Source organism: Seriola dumerili, unplaced genomic scaffold (assembly GCF_002260705.1).
Source record: "Seriola dumerili isolate Sdu_G_001 unplaced genomic scaffold, Sdu_1.0 BDQW01000312.1, whole genome shotgun sequence".
NCBI lineage: Eukaryota > Metazoa > Chordata > Actinopteri > Carangiformes > Carangidae > Seriola > Seriola dumerili.
This window is the reverse complement of record NW_019174567.1, coordinates 367,612-372,939: the sequence shown is the minus strand read 5'-3', so window position 1 is coordinate 372,939 and position 5,328 is coordinate 367,612. Positions and strand designations below refer to the sequence as shown.

General features: G+C 40.6%; 1 long non-coding RNA gene across 2 annotated transcripts in view; it reads left to right on the top strand.

Annotated features, from left to right (window-relative positions):
- The first annotated feature begins 4,808 nt into the window (after positions 1 to 4,808).
- The window catches only part of LOC111231746, a 3,144-nt gene continuing 2,624 nt past the window's right edge, over positions 4,809 to 5,328 (top strand). For both annotated transcript variants that reach the window (XR_002665514.1, XR_002665513.1), the window contains exon 1: positions 4,809 to 4,925. This is a non-coding gene — a long non-coding RNA (uncharacterized LOC111231746). The remainder of the gene's footprint in view (positions 4,926 to 5,328) is intronic.

Below are 5,328 nucleotides of genomic sequence, written 5' to 3'. Positions count from 1 at the left end.
TCTATTTTTACACATTTTTATTCAGTTTAAACAGAGATACAGACAAAGTTATGAAGAAATTGAAATTAGAAAGTCGACTTTAAGGCCTTAAAAATATAAAACTCAGAGGTAAACGTCATATTAAAGGTTCATAATTTACATATATTTCACTGACTGCAGGTTTCCACTGATTTCTCTGGCAGTCCATCTGCCTCCTGGTTCCTGTCCTCATATCAAATCATACAGCCGTCATGTTTGCACCTGATGTCCAATGACTCAGCGTGTGTTTCTGTTTTGTGAGTGTTTGTGTTTTTCCAGCTGTGTCACCGTGATTTTGTCGGTTGAGTTTTTTCCTGCTCGGCTCTCACATGCTCTCAGGCTGCATGACACAGCGAGTCTGAGGCGACATGTGACCCAGTTTACGTTATCTCCAACCCGGTTTCATCATACCGTTTCACCTCAGCTCACCTCACGTACCCATGAGTCACTTCATCTCGCTCCAGTTTGTTGTTTTTCACGTTGTCGTGTTGTTTCACATCGAGTTTAAAGTCAGAGTTCATGAAATTTTGTGATTCCAGTTTCGGTCGACCCGTTCTCAGACATACAGACTGTGAACATCTGTTACCACCTGGTACTTTAACACGAGCCATTTCTTTTTAATTGCACTACCATGAAGAGTGGTCATGTGACCTGGATCTCGTTTCATCACCTTCCCGTTTCATCATTTCAACTTGTTAGTTTAGTTTAGTTTATTTCACGTGATATTTAAATGTGTCTTTTTTTTTGTCTCTAATTTCTCATCTCAGCTCATGTGATCTGATTCTATCTCTCCTTATTTCATGTCATGCCATCTACTTCATCCAGTCACATTTTATTTCATCTCTCATGTTATTTTATCTCACTTTTTTTATCTCATCAAGTACATTTATATTTCCTTGTGTCTCCTCTTGTCACCTCTTCTAATCTTGATTGTCTAGTTTCATCTCGATTATCTCGTCTCGTTTCATCTTGTCTCATCTCGTCTAGATTGTTTTTTTTTATCTCGTTTCATCTCAATCATCTCGTCTCATCTTGATTGTCTCATCTAATCTCGATCATCCCCTCTCATCTCGTCATGATTTATTCATCTTGATCATCTCTCTCACGTTTCATCTCGTCTCATCTCGTCTCATCTCGTCTCATCTCGATCTCTCGATCTCTCGATCTCATCCTGCATCATTCTGTCTCACATAATCTAATTTTATCAAATTTTTCTCAACTCAGCTTCTCAAACTTCATCTCTCTCAACTTGTTTCATCTCTTCTCCTCTGATCTCATTTTCTCTCATCTCTTCATTGTCTTCTCACACCTTCTCATTTTCTATTGCATTTTAAAACATCTATCTATCTTTCTATCTATCTATTTCAGTAGGTCAGTTTGGGCCAATCAGATTGCTCAGGTGAGGTGACATCACCTCTCCGATCAGCAGTGTGACCTCAGTCTGTATCATCATGAATCCCTAACGAGGGCTCTCGAAGCGACCAATCAGCAGAGGCCTGGATTATCAGGTAATGAGGCCTGACAGCAACCAGCCAATCAGATCTCAGCACACAGATTACTGCCTGGCCGGGGCTCAGGGGGAATCAATAATGTAGAATCACACACACACACATACATACACACACACACACACACACACACACACACACACACACATGCCCTGACCCTGCCCTTACTACCATTACAGTAAATGACGAGGCGGAGAGATAGAGTACCAGAGAAGAGGGAGGACGGACCGACATAAACACTGGAGGAGAGAAAGAAATAAAGACGAGTGAAGTGAGAGCAGAGAGAGAAATCAAAGCGGCTGATGATCTCAGTGTTTCATGTATGATTCACTGCCAGTAGCTGTGACTCACTGTTGTAACAGCAAGTTAAAGTGATGGAGTCAAGTTCATGCCGGCTATTGTTTACCTCTCCCTCTCTGTTGATACTACAAACTGCAACTTGAGCTGCTGCCTCACTTCTCCCTGATTATTTAGTTTCTGCTGCAGTTTGTCTTTCTGTGTTTTTTATCGGGTCTGGAGGTCGAAGCTTTTCACTTCCTTCTGTGGGTTTGTTTTATCTCGTAACAGCAGTAAAGGGCCAGCAGCGATTGGACCTGTGGATGTTATAAGGCAGCTGTAGCATAACATGCTAATGTAAACTGAAGCTGTGTCATGTTTTCACTGTAGAACCTGACAAGTTGATCTGACTTTAAAAAGATAGGAAACCGATTGCCTTGAAGAAATCAAGTAAATATAACTATTAGTTTTAAGTTCTGTTGACTTTATATCCACATATATGTACATATAGAATAAAAACAACTTTATATATGAAACCTTTAATAAATTGGAACAATTTCATATATTGACATCTGTGTCTAATATGTATGTTTATGTACATGTGCTTATGTTGGAGACACATGTAATGTGATATATAACCATCTCAAAGCCTGTCAGTTTATATTAATATAATATACAGGGGGTCAGAACGTGACCTTTACAATTACTGAGAAATTAATAAGAAAACATATATAAACATTTTTTATATGTAAGTTGTTTAAATAAACTTGCATATATAAATTAAATATATATCGTTAACACGTGGTCGCATCTATATTATAAACATATATGTCCATAGATCCAGAGGATGTACATATGTGATAATATTATTCTGTATAGGCGACATAAATCCCTCTTGATATAGGGACATACATGTTATATATTACGTTCCTGTATGGGAAGTAACAGGTAACAGGTAACAGTAACAGGAGAGAGTCAGTAGTATTTGTACTAACAGGTAATAAACATGAGTTTACTGGACGTGAGCTCTTCGTCATCAACCTGAAACATGATTGAAAACACATTTCAAGGTGAAGCTGAAGCTGCTGAGTCACAATGTGACGGTGGGAAGTTTGGAAACAACCAACACATGATGGTCTCTCTCTCTTTCTGTCTGTCTCTCTGTCTGTCTCTCTCTCTCTCTTTCTGTCTCTCTGTCTCTCTCTCTGTCTCTCTTTCTGTCTCTCTGTCTCTCTCTCTGTCTCTCTCTCTCTCTCTCTCTGTCTCTCTCTCTCTCTCTCTCTCTCTCTGTCTCTCTGTCTCTCTCTCTGTCTCTCTCTCTCTCTCTCTCTGTCTCTCTCTCTCTGTCTCTCTCTCTCTCTTTCTGTCTCTCTGTCTCTCTCTCTGTCTCTCTCTCTCTCTCTCTCTCTCTCTCTCTCTGTCTCTCTCTCTCTCTCTCTGTCTCTCTGTCTCTCTCTCTGTCTCTCTTTCTGTCTCTCTGTCTCTCTCTCTGTCTCTCTCTCTCTCTCTCTCTGTCTCTCTCTCTCTCTTTCTGTCTCTCTGTCTCTCTCTCTGTCTCTCTCTCTCTCTCTCTCTCTCTCTCTCTCTCTCTCTCTCTCTCTCTCTCTCTCTCTCTCTCTCTCTCTCTCTCTCTCTCTCTCTCTCTCTCTCTCTCTCTCTGTCTCTCTCTCTCTGTCTCTCTCTCTGTCTCTCTCTCTGTCTCTCTCTCTCTCTTTCTGTCTGTCTCTCTGTCTGTCTGTCTCTCTCTCTCTTTCTGTCTGTCTCTCTGTCTGTCTCTCTCTCTCTCTCTCTCTCTCTCTCTCTCTCTCTCTCTCTCTCTCTCTCTCTCTCTCTCTCTCTCTCTCTCTCTCTCTCTCTCTCTCTCTCTCTCTCTCCCTCCCTCCCTCTCTCTCTCTCTCTCTCACCCTGACTCGTGCGCTCGGTGGCGTTCAACAGTGATACAGTAAAAAAGTCGATGCCGGCTCAGGATCACATGACCTGAGTCACCGTGTCACTCAGCAGGTTTCACAGAGAGGAACTGAACCTTTGTTTTAGCTGATGGAGCTGGTTGCACTGATACTGGGGAAATAAACAGATCTGCTGTGTCACTGTTTTACTTTATAATCACACACTTTAGTTGAAAGAGTCAAAAATAATAAAAAAGATTAAAGAAGCACGTTTGAAGAATGCTGTTCCCTGCGTTTTATACATGTTTATAAATCACGTCACACACAGAGTAAATAATAGCAGGAAGTGAGGAAACACTCATGAATCTCGTAAACGTGCACTGAGGAAATACTGAAGACTGGAGAGCAAAGATAACGATAAAGATAAAATTATAAAATACTTTATCAAAGTGAGTAAATCCAGAAATAAAAGGAAGGATATTAAAAATCTAATAAACATGAGACAAAATGGTGAAGATAAAATAATAAAATGCTAAAAGAGAGAAGATGTTGGGAAGAGAGAAGGAGATAAAAGAAGAGAATTAGAAGGAAAATAATCCAGAAAATAAACATGGAATAAAAGGATGAACCAGTAAAACAACTTAGAATATATAAAGATTATTAAATAGAATAAATAAGGAGGTGGAGGAGACCAAACACGGAGCTAAAACAGAGGAAATACCAGACTGAGATTCATCACACGTTCAGAAACACCACCCATAATCAATAATAATGTTGCTCTGTAGCTGCTGAATCTGTAATCAAGCAACTGTTTTCTAACGAGCTGGTCACGTCAGGTTGAAAGGTGCTGATATGTCAGTGTTGGTAACTTGTTTCTGCCGGAGACTCAGTGATTCCAGCTTCACACAGTGAAAGAGACGCGATGGTTAATGCACATCTTATTTCAGTCCTTACACAAGGTGCCTGCTCTGTGACATGTCACACACCGTGTGTCTTGTGTAAGCTGCGCTGTGATTGGTCATACGGGATGTTGTAACTCTGTACATCACAGGTTTAACCCCATCACCAAGACTCCGAGTGTTCCCACAATCATGAACAAAATCCACAGTCGATATTTCAGTAATTAAACTGGAATTACATGATGTGACTTGACTCCTGGCTCCGACGCTCTTTTCTCCCACACAAGTTTCGGACCTGAATCTACTCCCAGTGAAGAGCCAAACCCTCCAGCATCACAGTGAGTCTCTGCTGTCTCTGTCGCCCACTTAGAGCGACGGCTTCCCGCGTCACTAAACGGCTGAAAATGTGAGGGGGTGGGGAGATTTCTTTAAATAAGGTCTGAAGGGCAACAAACTTTATACTGAAAAAATAACAAAGTCATCATTTAGTCAGCGTTACCATGGAAACCGGAGATGTAGTGGTGCATGTGGGTTATGGGACAGTGGAAATGTCTCATGTGTAATGATGCAGGATGTTTTACTGTAAGTCAAAATACTGTTGACTTCATCCATTAGACTGTGTCTCCATAATAATGATTACAGATAAACAAACTACACACGGGGCTGTTTTAAAGGTGAGTTTCACTTTTTAAGATTCCATAACTTTAAATTTGACTATTCCAGGTTAAAACAGATAAAAGA